Source organism: Chrysemys picta, chromosome 4 (assembly GCF_011386835.1).
Source record: "Chrysemys picta bellii isolate R12L10 chromosome 4, ASM1138683v2, whole genome shotgun sequence".
NCBI classification, from domain to species: domain Eukaryota; kingdom Metazoa; phylum Chordata; order Testudines; family Emydidae; genus Chrysemys; species Chrysemys picta.
In genome coordinates this window covers 89,648,734-89,675,583 of record NC_088794.1, presented here as the reverse complement: position 1 = coordinate 89,675,583, position 26,850 = coordinate 89,648,734, and positions in this window count along the sequence as shown.

The window sequence follows — 26,850 nt, the reverse complement described above, 5'->3', positions numbered from 1 at the left end:
AAATGTGTTTAATAATTATCGGTTTCAGATTATTATGGTCAGATTTAAGATGGAAGAGTTCAGTGGGAGAGTGTTTTACGTGCAATTTACAAAGCAGCAGATACCTAATGGCAACTTTCAAGTTGTGGGCCCAGAGTCTATATTAATCAGGACAGTAGCAGTCCAATGGGATGGAGAGCGTTTCTGGAAATCCTGCTTGAAGGAAGTAGCAATTCTGAGAAGGTGTGCAGTAAAAGGCCTTGAGTAGGACAGGAGCTGCAACCGGGAGAAGGCAGGGACAAAAAAAGACCCTAGCTAGAGGCAGCCACAGGACTATTGGATAAGGCAAGTGGGAGGTGGGAACCAGCTGAGGAGGTAAGGAGGCTGATGCCTCTCCAATATCCCTTTCTTCTGATGTGTTCTCTGCAGGGGTTCATTGCACCAGGGAGCTGCTAATAGTTGCCCAACCATATAGAACTCTGAGTCTGTGAGATAAATGTAGCTCACTGTAATTGTCTCTTCTCCCCGCCCCCTCTCCTTCAGTGCAGTGTGGGGGAGTGAGGAGAATGCACAAAATTCTCTCGCCCTGTGTGGCAGCCCATCCCAGCAGAACTATCTCTGTTCACCACAACTGTAAAAGATACATTACTGAGTTCTGCTTGTTAAGTGTTATTCTCCATCTCTTAAATCTCTCTCTACATAACTTAATATATGAAGATAGCATCTTACATTATCAACCAGGCACAGTAAACTAGACATTCCTTTGTAGTCTGAGCAGCAGTGACATGAGGAGCTCAACACTTTTCAAGCCCAAGCAAGATCAGGGGGAAGTAGGGAGGGTAGCTTGCATTAGGAGAAGAGCAAAGAAAAACACACTTACGCTTCATCTTATTCAAACCCAAACAATATAGGCCCAGTCCTGCACCCACTGAAGTCAAAGGGAGTTTTGTCACTGACTTCAATGGGTGCAGGACTGGGCCAGCAGTATTTTGCACCTCTACTTTGGGCATTTCTTGTAGCAGTTGACCACATTCAGATGACATTAGGTCTCTCCTCATGCCTGTGTGGAACATACCAGCTCCTCCTTCTATGAGGTATACTGAACCTAATGCAGGGAGCTTTCTGCTACTTCCTGATGGATTTACAAATTCTGGAGTCAATGAGTATGTCTACACTGCAATTACACACCCACAGATGGCCCTTGTCAACTGACCTGGGCTGTTTAACTGGCGTGTAGAAGTTCAGGCTCGGGCTGGAGCCTGGGCTCTGAAGCCCTCCCCCTCATGGGGTCTCGGGGCCCAATCCCAAATGTCTACACTGCAGTTGAACATCCCCGTAGCCTGAGCTGTGAGCCTGAGTCAACTAATACAGGCCAGATCTGTAGCTGTTTAATTGTAGTGTTGACATACCAAATGCTTGTTGGCCAAAGCACCTGCTCTTGTGCGAAAAACCTGGAAGAGGTCATCAGAATACTTTGGGGGAATTGTTACAGTTTTTCTATCAGGGAATTTTGAACCCATTCTCCCCTCCTCTACAGAACAAGCAGAGTTACAGCCCAGGCCTCCAATGGCACTTTGCTGCCATGATTTCCCCTACTGGTTGTTGCCCTTTTAAGAGGGTTATTCTGTTGGGTAGAGTGGACTTTACCCAGCAGGTAAAGCTGGAGGGAGGAAAGGAGGCAGACAGAGCTTCTGGCATGCGGGGAAGGGTGTAGTGGAGGTGCACCCAGAGCTTCTGGCACGGGGGCGAGAATGGTAAACCATGCTATGGGGGAGAATGGGGTTCACACAGAATCCCTGCTATGCAGGGGAGAATGGGGGACCCTACTGTGGGGGGCACAGAGAGCCTCTGCCATTGGGAGGAGAGAGTGGGGGACATACAGAGCCCAAGGCATGAGGAAGAGGGTTGGGGGAATTGCAGGGTGTCCCTGAAATAGAGAGAGATGGAAGGGTGGCATGAAGGGAGCTTTGGGGGTGGGAAATGGAGGAGTGCAAGGAGTCCCTGGTTTGTGCAATGAGCTCAACCTACACAAGCCACGAAGTGTGCCATCCCCTGGTATTTAATTATGACACCCATAAAAACTCAGTTTTATGTGTTTAACTATAAATAAAACACCCCAACAGTAGTTTTTAAGTGAATGTAGTGCTGGTTTCATAGATGAAGGACATCAGTTTCTGTTACTGGCTTGAGTGCATGTATAGCAATGCAAACCTCCCTCATACTGGCCTGCCAACTTGTTTTAATCATGACCTGGAAGGGCCACTGCTGGGATGAGAGATGAGTTTGCTTCCATGGTCCATTTAGACCATGGCCTTTTCACTGAGACTGTCAGTAAGGTTGACAATTGTGATGGTGTTACCTGTCCATCAGAACAGAAGTAATACCATTAAATAGCAATCATACAACTGTTAGTATTGACTGTAGCTGGATTTAAATGAGTGGCCTACAAGTGAGACTGGGTATCTTACTATCAGTCCCCTGAGCAATTTAGCTCCCACCTAATAGAGATTCTCTCTGAATTCTTTTCCACCAAATTAATATACTAGAGGCTTTTAGCAGAGGCACTGTTCTCAGTGGGAACATTACATGAATTAAAAATCAAGCCCTTTATAGTTGTGGAAAGATGTAAATGATATTAGGTTACTCAGTAAAATGGGATCTTTCAGCAATCAGACCTCACTTGAAAAGCTGCAGTTATATAAAATGGAGCTCTTTCTAAAGGTCTCAGAGGAAGACATCCAATTCTAGTAATGAAAGTCTGCTTCCAGCAAACAAATTACAGCCTCTTGCTGCTGCTGCTGTTAATAATGGAAATAAGTGGAAGTTCTGGGATGGTGCTGGTGTATAAAAAATAAAACACAAGTATCATGGCAGAGTGAAAAACAAAACAAGACTTTTAAAAAGAAACCTGATTAAAACCAAGTAAGGGAAATTGGCAGGGTTCATGGCCTTCTGCTTACTATGGGGGCATTGGGACCCAGGTGATGCCTCATCTTCCCCACATGTGGCTTTGGGGGGAAAACTGACCTCTTTCAAACACCACTCTTGGGTAGCTTGTTTGGAGCTGATATGAAGTCCCTGCATGTAGGGTGATGCAGAGATGGTACTGTGCCCTAATCACTGGACTACTGAGTCATTCTCTCTCTTTGTCTCTGGCCCAATGCATATTTAACTATACAAAGTGGAACAGTTTCAATAAGAGAGATTGAGAGAGCCCCACCTCAGAATATCCCATAGCTCAGTCATTAGTGTATTTACCAGAGGTTTAGGAAACCCCTGTTCCAATCCCTTTTCCTCCTCATGCAGAGTGGGGATTAAACTGGGGTCTCCCAGCCCTGGGTGAGTTCCGTATCCACTGAGCTAAAAGAGAGTGCCAGCTGGTAGGGGCAGAAGAGGCCAAAGCAGGGACCTCTGGTCATTCAGATAACCTACTACAGTGTTGTCTAGACATTCTATGCCCTGTGCTGATTGGGTGTTCGCTCCAACCCTTTCCTCCCTTACAGTTTCTTCCCTTTAGGTTCACTCCACACCTACCCCTCTTGCCCTCTACTTTCCTTTTAGCTGATCCCCACTTAACTATTCCCCCCCCCCTCAAATAATAATAATGGAACTAACATGATGTTTGCTACCATCATTGATCACTCTGCTTGTGTATTCTGCCTTTTGGGTGTCTTGTCTGTAAGCTCTTTGGGGGCAGGGATTATGCGTGTACAGTGCTTAGCACAATGGGGCCCCATTTGTGGTTGGTCCTTACTTTTCCTGTCATGCTCCCTCCTTACCAGTAATGGAATCTGTCCACGCCTCCCCCTCCATTACTCCCCAGTTCACTCAGCAGAGGAGCTTGGGCTGAAGGTGGAGCTGGGGGCTGAACTGGGGATGGGGGAGGAGCTGGCCTGGGGAGGAGAGGGAATGAGGGCTGGTCTGGGGGCAGAATAAGGGGTGGAGTAGAGCTGCGGCAGGGGCTGTAGCTGGACTGGGGGCAGAGCGGAGCTGCAGCTGGGGCCAGAGCTGGGCTGGGAGCAGAGCAGGGGGCAGAGCAGAGCTGTGGCTGGGGATGCAGCAGATTTGCAGCTAGGGCCAGAGCTGGGCTGGGGGCAGTGGTGCTCCATCCCTGTCCCCTGTGGGAGCTGGCCTGGGATCCATCATGTGCCCAGGGCCGGCTCCAGACACCAGCAAAGGAAGCGGGTGCTTGGGGCGGCCAATACAAAGGGGCGGCACTCCGTCCACTAGTGGGGCGGCATGTCCAGGTCTTCGGCAGGAATTTGGCGGTGGGTCCCTCAGTCCCTCTCTTCCTTTTTGAGCTGCCGCCGAAGTGACACTGAAGAGGAAGAGAGGGAGTGAACGACCCGCTGCCAAAGATTAGAGCGGCGTGTTTTTTTTGTTGTTTTATTTTTTTTGCCGCTTGGGGAGGCAGAAAACCTGGACCCGGCCCTGCATGTGCCCCCCCCGAACGTTTCTCAATGCCCCTTTAGGGGGGCACCCCTCACAGTTTGGGGGCTACAGGACTTAAGAGGTATAGAGTTATGGTATACAGACCCTCCGCAGAGGAGTGAATTTCACTTTTAGTGTTGCCATTACTTTACTTAGGTAATTTTTTTTTCAAAAGCAGCTAAGTGACTTAGGAGCTGAAGTCTCATGGAAATTCAGTGGCACTTTGGCTCTTAAGTCAGTCTTACTGATTTTTCTATTTCTAAATCACTTGGATGCTTTTGAAAATCTTGCATAGGGGCTTTGTTACATTTCAAAGGACTTACAATTTTAAGAGAAAAAAGCAAGATGATTTCCATTTATTTTTGATGGGAGATTAACTTCTCAAGTTAGATCACTCCATTAATCACAAGTGTGGACATTTGGAATGAAAGGCCTAAAGTAGGCCAGTACTGGAATGTATTAACGTCAGATGATATTTGCTGGCAGTTAAATGCAGAAGAAAAAAACGGGATATTAACTTTTGGATCAAAATCAGAAAGATAGCATCAACAGATCCTATAGCTTACAAACAAGCAGAGCTGACAAAAATACATGCATTGCTTTCAGTTCTTTTGTTGCTGTCTGTCCATTCCTGGACAGTAAAGCAACAAGCATTTTGTAAGACATTTATGGGGCATGGTTTTCTTTGTTATACCACCTTGCATAAAATATTCCTTCAAATTTATTTTTAGAATGTTGTCAACTTGCTCATTACAAATCAGTTGGAACGTAGCCACTTCCTGCACCAACCAACCCCCCCAAAAAAGGGGGGAGGGAGAAAAACCTGAGTCATACTTTTGTCCTCTTGAAAACACTTGAATCAAATGTTATGCACTAGTGATTTAGCAATGGGAAAAATGTAGTTAATCTGTCTTTAGGCTAGTTAGTATGGCATTGAATTGCTAACAAGTTTATTCAGGGTCCAACTGAGAATCACTTTTAGGTAAGAGTAATATAACCCACACCTCTTTATAAACAAGGATGTCTGGTATTGATTCCAGATAATTCATCTTCTTACTCTGTAGTTTGAAGCACACATCACCTTCAACTAATTCAGGAACAGTAAACACTTATTCATTGTAATGAAGAGGATTGCCTCCGGCAGATGAATTGCTGTTGGCTTTTCCCCCTCCCCCTTATAAAACACTGTTCCTTTTTTCTAGATATGTTATTCTGGGACTTCATCCAAGCACTCAGTAGGGAGGAAAGCACACTAGACAGACTTAAAACTCCTGACCCAAAGCTCCTGGTTTTTTATTATTTACTATATTTTATATTATTATACTATTTATTGCTCAGATTAATAAATAAAATGCATTACACAGTTATGGTTTCAAGGGGCCCTCTCTAGCTCTTTTTCCTTGCTCAAGTCTCTTATGTAGTATATTGCTTTCTTAAGATCATGAAAATACCTCCAGGTGGATCCCACTCTTTGCAGTCACATTTGCAGGATCTTCACTATATTGTTAATTTGAGTCATGTGCACTGGAAGTACTCCTCTTATGTTAGCCTAGCTTGAGAGAGAGTGCCACACTGCAAAATACCTCTTGAGCTCCTGCATCTGCGTGAGCGCTGAGCTCACTTGTGTGGCAGTGAGGGTATGTCTACACAGAATAAAAGATCCATGGCAGCAGACTCGGGCTTGCAGGGTTGGGAACTAAAAATTGCTGTGTAGACGCTCAAGCCCAAGCCCTAATGTCTACACAGCAATTTTTCAGCCTGGGAGTCCAATCCTTATGAACCTGAGTGAGCTGATCTGGGCCAGCAGCAGGTTTTTAATCCCTGTGTAGATGTACTCTGGCCTAAGACTTCTGGAGGCATATCCCATGGTTCTTAGTGCTACAGTAAACTGAGCTGCTCTATTTAATGTTTTGCAGTGCATTGTGGGAGAACTTGCCAGCCCTTTCTGGTCACATGAAGGAAATTGTGGAATGGACTAGTGCCACATTAATAGCTGATGAGTTGTGATCACTGGAGATATAGCCTATAGGTTCACATAGGCGCCGACTCCAGGGGTATTCCAGGGCTGGAGCACCCACGGAAAAAAATTAGCGAGTGCTTAGCACCCACTGGCAGCCAAGCTCCTCCTCTCCCCCCACACCAGCACCTCCCCCCGCCAATGAGCTCAACTTAAAAGGACCACTGCATGCAAGCGTTTTCATCTGTGGGTGGGAATTGAGTTAATGGCAACAGTCGAGTTAACTTTGCAGTAAAGACAAGCCATTAGAGGCAGTAGCTAAACTAAGTTTAATTTGAGAGGCTGTACAGCCTAATGATTGAAACAGGCACTGGGAACCAGGCCTTAAATGGTTTATTCCCTATTCTGTCAGTGACTTGTTTTGGCTTGGTGTTGAGGATCTATACCTGGGAAATCCTTTCCCCTCCCAGAAGTGACAACGAATCTGCTTTGCTGAGGCTTCAGCAGCCTAATAAGTAGAGTAGTGTCAACAGCCATAGTGCAGGCCTCCTCCACAGGGTGGGGAGTGGTGAGGAAGGGAACTAGAGGATACATGAAGTGCATGGCCCAGAGACCCCACAGAGTTGGGCTTTGCACTGAGAGTGCACATACCTTGTAAGGGCCCTCCTCTGCTTTTCTTTCTTACGCAGCAAAAGTGCACCCATTTTGCGTGGAGCAGGCCTTCCTCACCCGCAGAGGCGTGAGCAGTAATTCCTCTGCCTTTTTGGGGATGGGGGAGGTCTCTAGCACCTGAGCTTTGGATAGCTCAGCAGAGGAGCCCTGCATTCCTGTGCAGGATCTCAGGAAGTGTCACCCCTCCACAGCAAGGTGCACCCCTGAAGGAATAACAAAGGTCTGCCATTTACAATACAGAATATTGTCTTGTAGAGGCAGCACACTCTGTTCCTGGGGGTGGTAGAAGCATACCTTGTAGATCGCTGTAGCAACCCCTTTCTGCATTGCCCAGGAGTGGGAATGACAAGTTTAGATGTGTTCACATATGATTATTAAAGAGAAATAAGGGGAACTGCAAGGATCTTTCCTACTTCCTGGGGGGGGTGGGGGACTCCCAACATCCTGCAGAATATTGGAAAGTTTAAAGTGTTACCGCAGACCACTGGAAGCAAAAAAGGCTTTGATCTTTCAACAAGCCACCACCCGACAGTAACTGCTGCTGGCTGGACTGCATACTGCCTTGTGCCAGATGTCAATACAGATGCTTCTCTTTTCTGGAAAAGATGATTGGTAAAACCATGGGAGAAAAAGACAGAAACCCCCTTTAATATAAATTAGAGCTCTAGGCACTGTAGGTTCATTTACTAGAGGGTTTCTTTCCAGTAATCCATGTGGAATACTTATAGCACAGAAAATGTAATTGAAAATGTCCAGGTCACAGTGGAGCCGATGGCACTAATTGTGCTGCATTATAGATGCCTGGAGTGACTTTTTGGGACATCTTATTGGATGGCAGTGTTATTTTAGGAATAGTGAAACCAAATATCAGTTGTAGCCTCTATATCATGAATGAGATGATATCTTTCTGAGACAAGGAACTTTCCTGTGAGTGTCAATGTTCAAAATCTTTTTTTTTTTTTTTTTTAAAAAGCTTATAAAAAAGCCCAAGTGTATATTTTAGAGCACTAGTATTTTGCATAGTAGCATTGTAAACTTCTACTTCAGCCTTTGCTGTTTGCCATCCATTTTTCCTGGTAATGTGCTTCATTAAGCAGCTATGTAGTGAACCTGCTTCTTCTTTATTGGTAGGATTATAGTTGTGAGGAAAAAGAAGGGAAGGCAACATTGTTGATATGAGGCCTGCGGAGGAAGAGGATTATGGGGCATTTTCTCCTGTTATCGTAGCCCTGTTTGAAAGTACAGTATCTATGGTTCCAAGAAAATGACCTCCACTATTTTATTCTGAAATGTATCCCTTTCCTCAGTTGGCTCAGAGGAGTTTGTTATAGCTGCTTACAAAGATGATGTTTTATCTCTGCATTTGACAGGAGCTACAGCATCTGGCAGTGCCAATTCAACCCCATGGGGCAGTAAGTAGGCAGATTGGTTATGGCAAGGGAAACATACTCTCTCTGTTGTGTTTTCCCCATATATAGAAGGCAGACATATAGAGACACAATCCATGGTCTTAGTATAGCTCCTGCTCTATGCCTCAAATACTGGAGTGATCAACCCCAAGCTCTGGTCCTGCCTTGAAGCTCTGGCTGGCTGGAATAGGTCTGCTCTCAGTTCTTATGTTCAGTCAGTGCTGGGCTGGGTGCAGCATCTTGGGATGAAGGGTCTGATATTGTGGAACTCCTCCCCAGAAGAGAAGTTCACTTGCTGTCTTTAGGGCTCTCTGAAAGTCCTATTTATTCTGGTTAGCTTATCCTAAACTTTTTGTAGTCCCTCCCCGACTCTTCCCCTCCCCCCTACTTTTTGGATGGATGGATAGGGCACACATGAGTTACTTTCCCCTCCCCCCTTCACTTTCTCCTTTTGTATCAGTGGGAAATAGAACCCTTTAACTGATGGTTTATGGCTTGCAGGCTACTGTGTCTTGTACTATTTTCCTGGTTTCTGTCTGCCTGTGTATCTGCACTGGCTGGTTATTTTGATTTTAATGGTTTGTATTTTGGCTTTTGTTGAATGGAGTTGCCTTGTGATATCCTAAATGAGCCAAATATAGAAAAGAATAATCGTCTTTCGTGCTGGTGGTTGGGAAGGAGGATTTTGTTTACTTTGATCTTTATCCTGAATAACTTTTTAAAGTCAGATTAGGTCAGTTTTAATGCATAACTGACCAGCTTTGAGCTACTCTTAGAATATTAAGAGATAGCAGTCATGCCTTATGTCATTGGAGACGTCATCTGTAGTAGGAAGAGAGCCTGAGACACAAGCCCTTGTATCAGAGGCCACATTCTGTGAGCAGGCCCTGCCTCATACCAGGCAAAAACAGGGCCAATATTGCAGAAATACACAATCCTAAGAAGTGCTAGTTACAGAGTGCTCACAGAAACACATCCCGATATCAAGTGCTACCAGAACATCTCGATATCAAGGATGGTACAAAAACATTCCCCAAGGATAATAGGAACACACTGATCCCTCCTAAAAGATAAGGTCAGAATGACAGTAGGTAATAGAGATGTTTTGATCAAATTAACATGTGCAAGATGATGGGTGATAACTAGTGACATCAGAGGGCAGTAACTATGTCAGAGGCGCAGTACTAACTTGTTTGTATTGGGGTATAAAGATGTATCTCAGAGGGAGTGTCTTTGTCTAGCCTAGGGAGGAATGGAAAATCCCACCTTTCACTGAGCTGGTCCATTGTTAAAGGCATACATGTATTAGCAGTCCGGTAGAGTCTGTGGGATACTAGTACGGTGCTTTGTTGACAATAAACCTGGCTGGGTGCCTTCGTCCCTTAACGGATCTTGTGGGCATTGGGCGGTTTGCTTGAGGTCTGCTGTGCCAGCTGTCTGCGCAGGGCTGGGGCAGTACACAGAAGGAACACACCCATGCAGCCAAACATCTATCAACATCTAACCACGTCATCTTCTATAGATTTGCAATAAGGTTTCTCGGGTGGGGGTGCCTGCACTAATTTTAGAATAATTGCTGAGCCATGCACCACTGTAATATTTTCTTACCAATTTTACATTTGTTTGATTATGACCCTCATTAGTATAATAGCCATCTACAATAAAATATATTCACAGGAGTACATTTCTGTATAGCTAGTATGGCCAAAATTTTCGACCTCTAAAAGTGGAGGTGTGAGTCTCAATTTTGAAGGCCATTTAAGATAATGGGCGCTGAAGATTGTCAGCATCTTTGAAAATCAAGTTCAGGGTTTTTAAGACAAGCAAACCAACATTGAAGTTTCTAAAATCAGAGGCCACTTTTGAAAATTTTGACCTGAGTGACATATTCAAGGACACACACAGTCATCCCATGGATGGGCCTGGAATAGAACCCAGGTCTCCTGACTCCCAATTACAGTGCTTGAAAAAGAATCAAAAAGTGACGTATGTGTTTTACATAATTGCTATTGTTGATGGATCTTAAATAATGTTTCAACTGTTGTAAGATTATTGGCCAAAGTAATCTCACCAAAAAAAGAGAAAACAAAAAACCTGAATTGTCCAAGAGAGAAGAAAAGGGAATATAGCTGTGTTGCCTTTAATACTCTGTCTCAAAAGGCTTACTCTTAGCGCTACCCTCAAATTTCGCTATAACACTACCAGAGAAATACAAGAGAGAAGTGAACATGCAAAAAGTACTACTGAGCTGGAGAAAAAGTGAAGAATAGTAAAAGACACCTAGGTAGAAATAAAAAGTCAGAGCTGCTGTGGTTATGTGATAAAGAGAACTGATAAAGGAGGAGACCATGCTGAAAGCACAGGACAGCCTCAGAATGATCAAACAATCTTTTGTTTTCAGCATGGATGGGAAGCACAGGTGAGATGCAATCTACTATTCACTGACCAATATAATACACTACAATGGTGATCATATTACACAGCAATAGGACCTGAAACATGATTATGGTGTATTCTTTTATTTTGTTTTTCAGCCAGATAAAGGCCAAATTCTGTATATTTTTGGAGGGGAACAGTGACATCTGTTGGTCAGTTAGGTTAATAACAAGTAAACGGTGCATACCATACTTATGGTTCACAACCAGGGCTTAAATTCAGCTGGAGCTGTTCGGAGCAGAGTCCGGTAAATATTTTCAAACCCCCTGGAGTTTTTATCGCATGTGGGGGCAGGAGGAGTGGGAAGCTCCAAGAAATACTCTGAGAATTTAAGCCCTGTTCACAACAATAAGATGATGTCATCTTTGTTTCTTTTATACTCAGACCAAGCTAAATAGTAATCACATGCTAAATAATTTACCTAATGAACTCCACCCACTGCTAAAAGTAACTTTAGTCTCCTTACCCACCCCGAGTCCTTGGTCTGATAATTCTGTCTGTACATGTATTTTTATAGTGCCAACCACCTAGTATCTAGGCAATGACAACTGGTGGCACACTCACACCTGAGTCTTGGCATGGCACCATATGCATATATTCTGAAGATCCTACTGCCAGATCCAGTGACCTGACCCCTCGTAGGACTCATACGTACTTTCATATTAGGATGTTACTCACCCACTCTCTTCTCCGTCCATCTAAAGGAGAGCAGAGCCAGCCTGTCAGCATCTCTGTGAGGCACATACAGTAAATGACAGTTCCTCCATTTTTATCATCAGACAGGTCTTAGATATGACAGGCAAGGGTAGAACATCATTCTGCCCTCCAGCTCTCACCTATTAAGCCTGTGCTTTTTCCCTTAAACAACACAAACTACAGACAAATTTCTCAGGAAAATTCTCTTTTCTCTCTGCAGAATCTCTCTCAATCTGAACTTACCACAGTATGTTCCAAATACATGCCCTGCCTGCTAGAAACCTTCACTTTATTGGATTTTTCTGTTTGTTTGCTTGCATGTTTTTGATATGTTTCCATTTGGAGTGTAATTGAGCCCAGTGCCTTCTGCAAATCCCCTGAGACTAATTGCCATTCTTACTCATGGCAGAGCTGAGGTAACTGAAGGAGAACTCACCTGCTCAAGCTTCACTCCATTAATCAGGACTGTTGGTAGAAGCTGCTGCATGTCATGACCTTGGGTTTTATGGACATTTCTGACAGAAGAAGAAAGGTGGGTTCCACCATGTAATTATCACATCATATCACATGAGTCTCAGTAGCGCAGCAGCTTACATACACGCTCTCTAGTCTCCTTAGCAATTACTCTGTAAATTATTTCTCACTTCACTGGGGCTTTGTGTGTGTTTTAACAAATGTCTCACAGCTTTGGTGTTTTTCTTTACACATTGAAAGAGAGAGAGAGTTTAATCTGGAAAAGATAAAGCTTGTGACTTTCAGGATTTACATTTTTTTTTTACATTTTAAGCTCACTTTTTTGAAGAATAGACTGCCACACACATTCATTCTTTGTGTTCTTTGAGCAAATCATTCTTTGTCCTTTCCATGCTGGGATCAGAACCTGCAACCATGCTGTAGCAGGATCCAGCACCATTCTCATCACTGAAACAGGCGCATTTTATTCTCCCTGGGAATTCTTTTAGCCTAACTGCTTTAGACCCCTCCCCAGAATGTTTATCATTCTCAGGCTAAAAAAAATTATCGGCCCACACTTTGCTAAAGTTTGGGTGTGTCTGAATCCAAGGTTCTTGTTCAGCTCTGCTTTACTTGTAACATTTTCAAACACCGCTCCTTCAGTTAAGAGAGCAGATCCTCATAAATACATTACCATCAAAAAAGGGCCACATGTTTTCTCTGGTCCCAGTTTCTCTTCCCTTCCCAAAGCCCCTATCTGCCACTACTCAAGGGGCTGAGTGCAGGGGTAGTTCCCAGCCAATGGGAGATGCTGGGGGCGGTGCCTGAAGCAACAGCAACACACACACCCCTGTGCCCCTCCTCCCCCAGGTTCCGGCTGCTTCCTGGAGCGGCGCAGGGGCAGGGCGGGCAGGCAGGGAGCCTGCCCTGCCCCCGATGCACGCCGGGCCAGAGCCCACCCCCTGAGCCCCTCCTGCACCCCACACCCCAACCCCCTGCCCTGAGCCCCCTGCCGCACCCCTCACCCCTTCTGCACCCCACACCCCAACTCATTGCCCTGAGTCCCCTGCTGCACCCCTCCTGCACCCTGACCGCCTGCCGCACCCCTCACCCCTTCTGCACCCCACACCCCAACTCTCTGCCCTGAGCCCCCTGCCGCACCCCTCACCCCTTCTGCACCCCACACCCCAACTCATTGCCCTGAGTCCCCTGCTGCACCCCTCCTGCACCCTGACCGCCTGCCACACCCCACACCCCTCCTGCACCCCCTGGGGACAGGGAGGGGGCGGAGTTGGGGTGGGGATTTCAGGAAAGGGGTTGGAATGGGGGCAGGGAAGGAGTGGGAAGAGGCGGGACAGGGGCAGGGCCTCATGGAAGGGGTGGAGTGGGGGTGGGGCCAAGGGTGGCAGGGGGAGGTGTCAGTAATGCGGCCCTCGGGCCAATGTACTAGTCCTCATGGTCATTTGAGTTTGAGACCCCTGCTCTACTGCATGAGCTAAAAGGCAAATGCCTGTTAGCTAAGGCTGTAGAGCAGACTCATTAATTGCTCTCTTTAAGTTGTCTCGGCGCCATTAGATGGGACAGAACACCACACCCAGAAGGTGTGTGGGTTACACAGGACCCCAAATGTAACAGGTAGTTTTCTCCCTATCACTTGCACTAAACTCTAAGCCAGCCCATCTTGGGGAAGGGAGGTTGTTGGTCCCAGTGGAAGAGGTGGACAAAAGTAATAGGGCAGAAGGCAGTTTGTATCTCTCCTTTTCAGAGTCAGTCAGGGGTTAGAGTGGCCCATAGCACAAGTTAGGGCTACCCTAACTTGTGATCCTACTTCAAAGGCTCCTCCTCTGGAGATTAGCAGGGGAACAGAATACCTGGGGCGCATGCCACTTTCTTCCTTCCTCTGTGTCCCATTGCAGAACACACCCGAATGCCTCCTCCTGGCCTCTTGTAGTGACACAGAGCTGGTGGAGCTAGATTCACACAAAGTGTGTTGCTGTCCCCCTGAACTGAGAAAGGAGCTATTCCTCTCGGGACCTTTATTTCTGTCCTGTGGTCCTTTAATGGCAGCCTAGCTGACATAAATGGGACATAGCAAAATGATAAATTGCGTGGGTCCATAATGTGCATGTGTTTGTGAAGGGTACTTAGAAGAACAGGGGAGGGAGGCTTCCTTGTAAATAGAGAAGGAGGGGAGAGAGACCAGAAATCATGTAATTTGATCCAGGCAGGGCTGCAGTGAAAGGGGAGACCGCCATTCTGCCCCCCATGTGGCTTAAGCAGTTATCCAAATAAGGATTTGTCAGTCAACACAAATCAGCTTGATTTCCACACCAGGAGACAATGGAACATTAGCAGGTAACATCACACTAGCATTTGCACCTGGAGCCCCTGGTGTTCTGCAGTTTTGGCAGCATGGCACTCAGATACCACAGAGATGGGCACGATAGAGACAGATATGCATCCGAAGAAGTGGGCTGTAGCCCACGAAAGCTTATGCTCTAATAAATGTGTTAGTCTCTAAGGTGCCACAAGTACTCCTGTTCTTTTTGATAGAGACACAGATACTGTCTGTTTGAAATAGCCTGAAAGATGTGGTTACTAGAGGGACATAGTCTGTCAACTCTATGCAAACCCCATGACTCAGTAAGGCAATTTCAAAGGAAGGATATATGAGAGAGAGAGAGAGAGAGAGAGAGAGAAATGCAATGCAGCAAGGAAGCATTTACGGCTAAAATTAGGGTGACCAGATAGCAAGTGTGAAAAATCGGGATAGGGTGGGGGGTAATAGGAGCCCATATTTAAAAAAGCCCCAAATATCAGGACTGTCCCTATAAAATCAGGACATCTGGTCACCCTAGCTGAAATCCCCACTGATAAAATAAAGGTGTTGGTTGAGGTCTGTGTGTAATAAACAGCCCTGTTAGAAAGTATCTTGCCTTTAAATCAAGCTAATGAGGCATACCTAATATCCTGACAAAGAGCCAGAAACTTCATTTTGCCACCAGCTTGACTCCTGTTTTTTGGTCTCTTTTAACATGACAATAAATTCCTCACAGTTCACTGAGCACATCCAATGGGGCTCAGGCTAGGTCTAAAGCACCATTAACTGGGGATATACCTTTCTAAAATACTGCAAGGAAAATAACTCAGTTAAATATTTCCAGTTTTGGACGCCACCCTCTAGGCAAGTCGCTTTCTCCTTCCCCACCCTGCTCTGCGCACACAAAATATAAAGTTAAAATGGATATGTTTCAACTTTCTATGAATGCATAGTTTCCCAAAGGCATGTGCCTCCTTAGCTTTCTTTCCTCCATAGGGAGGAAGCAAGTACACCTCTACCTTGATATAACGCTGTCCTAGAGAGCCAAAAAATCTTACCGCATTATAGGTGAAACTGCGTTATATTGAACTTGCTTTGATCCACCGGAGTGCAAAAAGTTAGGATTCTTGGCTCCACTGCTGACTTGTTTTGTGGCCCTGGACAAATCTCTTAACCCCTCTCTGTCTCAGTTTCCTCATTTGTAAAACTGAGACAAGTGATATTTTCTTACATCACAGAGGTGTTTTGTACAGCACTCTGAGCTCCTTAGATGGAACATGGTACAGATGAACAAAGTATTATTATAAATTAATTCAGGCCAAAGCACTGGCAGCCAATACAATGGAAGAAAAAATACTAAAAGCTCTACACAATAAGCTAAAGCCTCCCCTTGGAAAAGTGGAGGCAAGCTCCCAGTGACCGTGGTGGAAGTTGCATAAACTTCTCAAAGGGGTAATACTTGCCCTGCTCTAGTAAAGAATCTGTAGCTAGGAATATAAAACACACAAAATAGACCCATTTATACTTGAGTCTGCATGGTATTAAAGGGTTGGTGGTGGCAGGGTAAAACATGAAAGCAATCTTGAGTTTTGTATAGAGATAGGCCTCTCTAGTAGATAGTATTTAAATCTTTATTGACTTCAAAGATATTGCCTTCTCTCTCTCCCTACAATGCAGTGACATCACAGTGAGACTGGAATTTTACCATTGGGCTCCAGATTTCATTCACCCAATCATGAATGCCTTATGCTTCCTAGAAACTGAATGCTCCTACTCATTTTCACGGGAGACCTTCAATTCACTTTATTTTGGCAACTTTATGAGCACATCTCCTCTTCCAAATTCACTCCTAAAAGCTGCATGTTACCCTGAATACCTAGGGAAAGAAAAGGAAGGGAAGAATTAAGAACTAAATGTTCCAACTACATTTAAATTAATTACTTTGTTTGGCACATACTAGGCCCAATACGTTTAAACAGGTAATGTGAGGAAGAGTGGCAAAATCTGGCCAAAAATAAACAACAATAATAATTTTAATGATATCATCCAGGAGCCCTAGTGACTTGGGGGAGGGGTGACTTATAAATCAAGGGCCAAATTCTCTACTGAAGTCAACAGGCATGACTCCATTTACTTGAATGGATCTGTGTCCATTTACACCAGCCGAGAATGTGTCCCAATTAAAGGCTTGTAAATAACATCCCTCTAACATTCAAACAAATAAAGGGGTTCCAAATGCATGAACAGAACAGGTAAGGAAATGAAGATAGCAGGGAAAGAATAAATATATGACTATCATGGGTGGATCTTATCAGCCTCTAACAGATCCTAAAAGGGTCTGTGATGCCCCATACCATCCACTTAGGCAACACTTGTAAACCTTATGCCAATAAGGTCTCATTGAATTGAGCCCAGCCTTGTACTTTGTCTTCAGCATTCAGAATCTGCATTTCAAAGCACTTTTGGATTTCATCAGTCTAGCTTCACAACCTTCCTTGACACCTTTCCACCTGCTATCCTCAATGTGGAAAAAGTTGGTCTGGTGAGATCAGGTTTGAAGTACCTACACTGCCTGGGAACATGGATCCAGATTGCAGCAGGTTTGACTCAGATCTTCATCTTTCAGGTGTTGGGGTTACTAGGCCTGCCTGAGCCAGAGTTCTTCCATGTTTAAACTCTGTCCTTCCATGTTTAACTCTGATCGACCTTAACAGCCAAGGACAGGAATTGGAATGTGTAAATAGCTAGTTAGCAATTACAACCTTGCTCATTTCAGGTACCAAACAATAATGATGAGGTTTGCATGTTTCTAGCTGGGGAAGGGGTAATAAACTAAGGGTAAACAGGACCAAATAACTGTTTAGAGAGAAGTTACTAACAAGCTAGATTTATAGCCCTAGAATGATTTAGTTGCTTAAATGTATGAACATGCCTTTGGTAGAGAGGGGAGGGGGAGTAGAGGAGGGGTGGTAGAGAGGGGGAGAGAGGGGGGGCTTAGTTGTAAAATGTATAAAGAAGAGAGAAACTGTTTTTGCTGGTGTGCTCGATTTGAGACTTGCCTGTCTCCTTGCACCACTTTGAGATCTCAAATAAACTTTGATTGTTTCTCCACCCCGGTATGTTTATTGGCGTGAAGCACTCCGGGCAACGAACCTCACTGTTGCTGTCCTCGGGCCCCTGTGCCGGCAACACAGGGGTATTCTAGACAGAAGAATACTATACATCTTAATGTGAAGGGGGCATTTCTGAGGTTCTGCGTGGACATTAAGGATCTCCTGGCCCTTTTTGGAAGAGAAGGGATTTGTCCCACTGTCTTTGGCTTGAATTTCCTTTCCTCCCTGCTCACTGTTGTGTATCAGTTAGTAGCAGTATTTCAGCAGTGCTATCTGTGTATGTTAGAGTGCTGTGAGATAAAAGGAGCTATATACATGCTGATCACATACTTTCTCAGTTAAGCAACTTATGAGAGCCTTAGTGAGAACATATTGTGCAGACTTGGTGATTCATAGTGCTATATCATGATTGTGGGCTTCCTTTGACTGTCCTTAATATGAATCTTCTTGGTGAGGTGCTGATCCCTAGGAGAGATGTTTATGCTCTCTTATGTCCGTCATATGCATGGGCAGGAGAATGCTGCCAGCTGGAGCTGGACAGGTTAAACCTTTCTGGGAGCAGCAGAGGAAGTGGCAGGGACCAGCTGGGCCTACCTGCATGGATACAAGATTTGTATTTGCATCTGATCTGCAAACATGACTCACTCAAGGACATATCTGTGATTCACTTCTGCCAAACAGCACAACCGGAGCACCTGACTCTGGAGAATATCTAAAGACTCTACCAAAATCCCCTCCCCCTGTTGCTATCACTTGTTCACACTCCTCTTCATCTGCTTTATTCACTTTCCTTCTCCTCCGCCTCTCTCCCCCTTAGACTTCATCTCATACCCAGCCTAACTTCTCCCCTTTTTGGTTCCTCAAACTCATTCACAAATTCATTGTCCCCATTTCCATTCACTAAGTAGATATACACACATTAAAACAAAAACAAAACACATTCCCTCCCTCCCCAAAAGAAACAAACCCTAAAAACCATTAATATGTATTTATCACCCAGATCAGTTACCTTGTATGCTGTATCCCTTTCTCCACCTTCTGTTTTACGCTGTATTCCCGAGGACTAATAAACCCTTCTGTTTTACGATGGCTGAGAGTCACTGCAGTCTAGAGATCGGGGTTGCATTGCTCCCTCTGGGTGTGGAGGTCCCTGAGGGGGCCCACAGTGAGAGACAGGTGTGCTGGAGGCCCAGAGAGGTGCAGGCCCAGAGCTTAACCCTGACACAGAGTGGACCCCTGGAAAGGGTTGTCACACTGAAGGGGGTACCTCCCAGGGACCCTAAGGAGCCGAGAAAGCATGGGGCCTGTGACAGAGTAATCAATTATAAGGCCCGAAGGGACTGTTGTGGGTCCTGAGCCCTGCATGTTCTGGGTCTGGTTCTATTCAATATATTCATAAATGATTTGAGTAATGGCACAGAGAGTACACTTACAAACTGTGGATGATACCAAGCTGGGAGGTGTTGCAAGTGCTGTGGAGGACAGGATTAGAATTTAAAATGAACTGGACAAACTGGAGAAATGGTCTGAAAAAAATAGGATGACATTCAATAAGGACAAATGCAATGTTTTATACTTAATAAGGAATAATCAATTGCACACATACAAAATGGGAAATAACTGTCTTGGAAGGAGTACTGCGGAAAAGGATCTGGGGATTATAGTGTATCACAAACCAAATATGAGTCAACAACGTAATACTGTTGCAAAAAAAGCAAACATCGCTCTGGGATGTATTAGCAGGAGTGTTGTAAGCAAGACACAAGGAATAATTCTTCCATTCTACTCAGCACTGATAAGGCTGGGATACTGTATCCAGTTCTGGATACCATATTTTAGGAAAGATGTGGACAAATTGGAGAAAAAGTCCAGAGGAGAGAACAAAAATGATTAAAGGTCTAGAAAACATGACTTATGAGGGAAGGTTGGGAAAAATTGGGTTTGATTAGTCTGGAGAAGAGAAGACTGAGAGGGGACATAACTGTCTTTAAGTACTTAAAAGGTTGTTATAAAGAGGAGGGTGATAAATTGTTCTCCATAACCATTGAGGACAGGACAAGGAGTAATGGACTTAAATTGCAGCTAGGGAGATTTGGGTTAGACATTAGGAAAAACTTCCTAACTGTCAGGGTAGTTAAGCACTGGAACAAATTGCCAAGGGAGGTTGTGGAATCTCTGTCATTGGAGGTTTTAAAGAACAGGTTAGTTAGACAAACATCTATCAGGGCTAGAGCATACTTAGTCCTGCCTCAGTGCAGGGGACTGGACTGGACTAGATGACCTGTTAAGATCCTATCCAATCCTACATTTCTATGATTCTGTGACCATCAAAGTCTGACCTCCTGGACTTCTCTGAATTAATTCCCGTTTTAAATTTACTGTGGAATGATCCTTACAAAACATGCATGTAACAAGCAAGTTAATAAGCCTTCTGAAAGATAGTAGTCCTGTCCAACCAGAGTAATACTGATTTGATTTTATTGGACAAATCAAACTTTTCCTTATATAGTTGTACTAGGTTGTTATGCCTGTGCTTCTGTGTGCTTTAAATAAACTAACTTATGTCACATGCAGTTTCTGTAAAAGTACACTTGAGTCATTGGGTGGATTGTGTGAAGTGCGTTGGTGGGGCTCAATCATTTCCCATTGGATTGGAATAAACATCACAAACCAGCTCAAATCATTCCCCTATTGTCATTCTCAAGGAGAAGACCAGGGACTGAAGGGGGTCAGAGATGCTGAATTCCCTCATTAGAAGAGGCCCCTGTAGTAGAAGTTTGAATCACATTTGGATAGAGCACTTTGGTCTCTGGAGCCATCAGTCTGGCACTGTTCACCAGCATTAAATTAACACTATTTTTAGGTTACATTTGGGAAACTAATGTTCTAATGTTCTCATTGCTTAATTACACCCTATTACCTTTAACAAAGGTTTAGGAGCTAAAATGGGTTAATTGGATTGTTGTTTTTTACTTTTATCTGCAGACTATTTTAAGGTGTTCTACCTTTCCTGGTCTACCCAAGAGGAAGTTTGTGCACTTGTATTATCTGATGCTGGGAGATGTCTGTTATGCTATTCTGCTATTAGAAATACATTTCTTGAACAGTTTAAAAATAGCACACTATGAAACATTTCCATCTTCTCTCTCCTGCAGTAGAAATGAGTGGGAGTTAACTTTTTTCCTTCGCTGAAGTAAGATGCCTAGCAATATTCAGTAAGATCAGTTCAGGTGCTCTTGTGCTGGTGTTAGCTACTGATGCACACCATTACTTACCTGCTTGTATTCTATCCTGGGGGAGGCACAGGGTCAAGAGTCAGAACTAAGGTCTGTTTCTGTCTCTTCCACTGACTTGCTGTCATAGGCGCCAACTCCATGGGTGCTCCAGGGCTGGAACACCCACAGAAAAAAATTAGTGGGTGCTTAGCAGCCACCGGCAACCAAGCTCCTCTCCCTCCCCCTCAGTGCCTCCTGTCTGCTGGCGGCCACACTGATCAACTCCTCCCCCTCTATCCCAGTGCCTCCTGTACGCAGGGCCGCCCAGAGGGGGGACAAGTGGGGCAATTTGCCCTGGGCCCCACAGGGGCCCCCACGAGTATGTCGGAGGCTCCCCTGCCTCCGTCTTTCCTTATCCCCTGGCGTCTCAGCTGGTAAGGGGGCGGAGCTGCGGCTGAGCGGCAGGAGCTCAGGCCCCGCTGGAAAAAACACGCTGTTGCAGCACTGGACATGGCGCACTGAGCCTCCAGGAGGGGGGGGGGGTAAGCGGCATGGTAGGGGGCCGGGGCCGGGCACCGCCCTGACACCATCCTCCCACAGCCCAGACCCCCAGCTCCGAGCCCAGCCCCTCTAAGCTGGGTACCCCCCCTGCCTCATCCCCCCACACAGCCCTGACCCCCAGCTCCGAGCCCAGCCCCTCTGAGCCCCAGAGTGGTCCATAAATTGGGGGAAGATAGGCATCCATACTCCTAAATTGCATGTGGGGCCCAATCCAGTTGCCATATTCAGAGGCTGCCTACCAGATTGGATCTCCTTCAAAATCTGACTGGAGGTGGTGGTGCTCCCCACCTTATAACTTTTAGTTCAGGAGTTCGAGCACTCTCTGGAGAGGTCAGACATCCCTGTTCAAAACCTTTCCTCCTCTCTGGCAGAGAGGGGGGATTTGAACCTGGGTCTCCCTGATCCCAGGCAATGCTCTAACCACTGGACAAAAAGTTATGAGGTGAACAACACCACCTCCTCCTCCAGCCATTTTGTGTGGAGCAAGGCAGGTGCTTCACTAATTCCTGCAAGAAACGCATTAGGCAACTTAGGTGCCTGACTCCAGGAGAGGGGTTCCCATTTGTGGAGGTAGGTGCCTATCTTCATGAGAGGTGTGGGACTTAGGACACACTGCTCTTCGTGGTATTTCCCATTGGCTAGCTTAGGTGGCCCTCTGCCTACTGTGTTGGCTTTTGTGGGTCACATTCTAAGGTGCCTAACGCTCCCCATTCATTGTATAGGGAGCCAAGGCACCTAACTCAGGCTTTGTGGATTACAGTGTTGTTTCTGCAAAAAGAAGAACAGGAGTACTTGTGGCACCTTAGAGACTAACAAATTTATTAGAGCATAAGCTTTCGTGGACTACAGCCCACTTCTTCGGATGCATATAGAATGGAACATATAATGAGGAGATATATATACACACATACAGAGAGCATAAACAGGTGGGAGTTGTCTTACCAACTCTGAGAGGCCAATTAATTAAGAGAGAAAAAAAAAAAAAACTTTTGAAGTGATAATCAAGCTAGCCGAGTACAGACAGTGTGATAAGAAGTGTGAGAGTACTTACAAGGGGAGATAGAGTCAATGTTTGTAATGGCTCAGCCATTCCCAGTCCTTATTCAAACCGGAGTTGATTGTGTCTAGTTTGCATATCAATTCTAGCTCTGCAGTCTTTCTTTGGAGTCTGTTTTTGAAGTTTTTCTGTTGTAATATAGCCACCCGCAGGTCTGTCACTGAATGACCAGACAGGTTAAAGTGTTCTCCCACTGGTTTTTGAGTATTTTGATTCCTGATGTCAGATTTGTGTCCATTAATTCTTTTGCGTAGAGACTGTCCGGTTTGGCCAATGTACATGGCAGAGGGGCATTGCTGGCACATGATGGCATATATCACATTGGTAGATGTGCAGGTGAACGAGCCCCTGATGGTATGGCTGATGTGATTAGGTCCTATGATGATGTCACTTGAATAGATATGTGGACAGAGTTGGCATCGGGGTTTGTTACAAGGATAGGTTCCTGGGTTAGTGGTTTTGTTCAGTCTGCAGTTCACTGAAACTGAGATGCACTCAGCTCAGGGGCTTCTTAGTTAACAGACATTCCCAGTGCCCATTGTTCAGTCTTTCTGGGCAATTTGCAACTTGTGTAGTTTTAACTTCTTTTGATCTTCATTCTTACTTATTTTGCTTCTTTTTCTGTCCCTACTTCCCTTTCCCGAAATAAGCAAACAGAAAATAACAAACCAGTAACCACTTTGTCTGTTCTCCAGCCACCACACTTAAAACTCACTTAAAATCACTACCAGTATCTCAAAGCAATCAGCTGTTCGCCCTCTATAACACTGATAGAGAGATATGCACAGTTGTTTGCTCCCCCAGGTATTAATACATACTCTGAGTGAATTACTAAATAGAAAGTGATTTTATTAAATACAGACAGTAGGATTTAAGTGGTTCAAAGTAGTAACAGACAGAACAAAGTAAGTCACCAAGCAAAATAAAATAAAATGCGCAGATCTATGCCTAATCAAACTGAATACAGATAATTTCCTCACCAGTTCCAGAGTGCTCCCTTTTACAGGCTAATCTCCTTTTAGCCTGGGTCCAGCTATCACTCACACCCCCTGCAGTTACTGTCCTTTGTTTCAGTCTCCTTCAAGTATCCTGGGGGGTGGGGGGGGGGGGTGGAGAGGCTCCTTCTTTAGCCAGCTGAAGCCAAAATGGAGGGGTCTCCCACAGGTTTAAGTAGACTCTCTCTTGTGGGTGGAGACCTCCCTCCTATGCAAAGCCCAGCTCCAAGATGGAGTTTTGGAGTCACCTGGGCGTCACATGCCCCTGCATGACTCAGTCTTTGCATTGTCCACATGGCATCTTGCATGTCTCCAGGAAGACTTCTCATGTGGATTGGAGCATTCCAAGATGCATTGTTCCCTAAGTGTCTCCTGATCAGGTACTTAACCTGGCAAATTCCTTCCTAAAGAAGCTGACCAAATGCCTCACAAAGCTTACTTAGAAATCAGGCAAGCATACAGCCCATATTCTTAAGCTCGAGTAGAAAATGATATATACGTACAAATAGGATGAATAGATATAGTAGATCACAACCCTTACGGAGATATGTTACATGGCACAGGCAGCACAAAACATATTCCAGTTATGTCATACATACATTTATAAGCACCCCCTCCCCATAAAGCCTTATGGGGTACACTGTCACACCCTCCCCCTGAACTTACTGCCAGAGACTTGGACACTGTCCATGGCGGAGGCAGTACCTGTAAAATTTGTTTGTTTCTGGTCACACTTCCTTTCAGTACCTTGAAACCATATGATGTCACTCCTGGGGGTTCTAGCCCGTTTTGGGGTCCCTGGTCCCCAGATGCTTGCAAACAGGTAGGGATGTAGTATTGCTAACAGAATGCAGGCAGCAATACTCATTAACGTGGAGGTATCTTGGCATTTAGCCACCAATGCCATGAGGCGGTGTGCCTCAGTTTCCCCTTCTACACAGCAGCATAGGCCTGTTATGCTTTTGCTGCTTTTTACAGGTATGGGCTGTAAAGTAACATGCTGGTGGGGCTGTCCTGTCACCATCCCCAGCATGTATAACAGCTTATTCCACAAATCAAATATGTTCCACATCTTTAAAGGGTTTACCACTAGTGTGAATTCTTTTGTTTTATACCATAGGTGAATTAGCAAAAGACACAAGGTTAACAGCAAATCTACAGTGGACAGGCTTCGTTCACTCAATTTGACTTGTTTAGCATCCATTGCATTTTCCCAGTTCTCTGTGCCCTCTGGTAGACCCTCTGATGCAGATTCCTCTGCCTCTTTGGGGAAGACTTCTAGTTCGGGCATGTGCTTGGGTCTTTGGCCAGGAAAGGGTGTACTACAACCATACTTGTCCTCGGCCCCTCCCTCTGGAGTTTCTCTGGGCTGGGCCCCCCTCCCTTGTGAAGTCCCTCCCATGAAGAGATTTCCCCCCCCCCTGTCTTGGAGAGAGAGTTGTATCTCTTGCAAGTGTAGCAAGAACAGCAGCTTTCCCTGGGGTGCTCTGGACCCCTTTGGGCACCCCACTTTCTGTTTCCAATGGGTCAGCTGGATAGACCCCCTCATCCTGGAGACCTGACCCCCAGGTTTCCCTTAAAACCTGATCCACAGGAGAGGGGGCTGGCATTTCGAATGCAGACTTTTCACCCTCCTCCTGGGAAAGCCCCTCCCCACAAAAGGTGGGTGGACTCTCTGGCCCCCCCTGACCTTCCATTTGGGCTTCCCTCTTTGGGCTCCCCGCTGGGTCCGACACTCTTGTGTCCCCTGAAAGGGAAGGTGATCCTGCCCCAGCTGTGGACTCACAGCTACCAGCTACAACAGACCTCACACTGGCCCGCAAAATCCCTCCCCTTCCACTCGGGTTGGGCTGGCACTCAGCTATAGAGTCCTTGGGGCCTGTTCCCACCACAGTGGTCCCCAGGACCCCAACTTCCACCTTTGGGACACACACCTCTGTGCACCCCAGGGCAGGCCCGGCCCCCTGCTGACCTGCAACTTCCTGGCAGTCAGCAGCTGTGGTGGCCTCCTTGCTACAAGGTGGTACATCCCCCTCCCCCGGGGAGATGATTAGGGGACAGGAGCTGGCTTCATCCAGCTCCTGCCTCTGGAACTTCCCTTAAGCCCCAGAGCTACAGGAACCGGCTACAACCAGCCCTGCCCCCGAAGCTGCATCCTTTACTGCTGCAGAGGAATCTAAGAGACACCCTCCTATTCCCCCAGCAGTCTGTGTGACTTCGCCCCCCCCCTGGGGCTTTTAGCACAAGATTCCTTCTCACTGCTAACCAACCCTGGGACAGATTCTGCCACACTAAAGAAATCATTCCCCAGTAGAAACGGTGCAAAATTGTGTGCCACCGTTGCAACAGTCAGCTCAGCCTGCAAATCCCGAGTTTGCATGTGTACTTTAGCTAAAGGTGCAAGGACTTTGTAACCCCCGACCAGCTCTAATTCTGCCATTTTACCTGGCAACAAATCCTTTTCTTGGATCAGGTCCCTCCTGACCACAGAAATCTCAGCACCCGTGTCCCTTAATCCAAGAAGCATTTGACCATTCAATTTAACAGCATGCATATGCTCATTGCTGGGTTGTGTGGAAGCAAGCTTTACAAATCCTGTGTGGAAAGAGGCCACAGCCTGGCTCTGAGAAGCCGCAGCTTCACTCAGTAAGGGACACTTATTCCTCAGGTGCTCAGTGGACTTACAATGATAGCACCTCTTGGGCTCCTCTGCTTGCACAGGAAATTTGGGACGAGTACCAGGGGAATGGGGAGGTGACCGCCCAGCCTCTTTTTTCCCAGACCCAGGGGTAAAACGGTGATTCTGCTTTCCCCCAACCTTATACCCTTCTGCCAGTGGTTTGTGTTTGATTGCAGCTTGGGCTTGTTCATAAGAGTCAGCATACTCAGCTAATTCACCCACTGCATTTACCTTTTTGTCCCACAAATACTGTTTTACCTCATCACTGCACATATTCAGGAAATGTTCCTGAGTAACTAGATCACACATCCCTTCAAAGCTGGTAATGCCTCTCCCCCGCACCCATTTATCTACCAAATCTCTCATTTCATTGGCATAAGCCACATTACTTAATCCAGATCCCCTCTTAAGGCTCCTGAATTTAACCCTGTAGGTTTCAGGTGTAACCTGAAACTGTTTCAAAACCAGTTCCTTAAATTTACCATAGTTTGAAGCATCATCAATAGGCATCTTATTGAATATGTCCAGAGCTCTGCCAGTCAATTTTGCTATCAATGTGGTCATCTTCTGACCTTCAGGGATGGCATGGAGGGTGCACAGTCTCTCAAAGGTGATGAAATATTCGGCGATATCGCTGGACTCATCATACTGTGGACATAGCCGCTCCCATTTGTGGATTTTTGGGGAAGTGGAGCCAGCAGGGGGAGGGTTTCGTCTCTTTGACTCCATAACAGCCAGTTCATGCTTCTGGGTTTTACTTGCTTTGTCTCTTAAGTCCAGGCTGATGGGCAGCCTTTCCTTTTTCCAGGTCAGCCTTTTCCCAGGCGAATTGTACATCAATTTCCATTTGTCTTCCCTTGAGACCATCCCTTAATG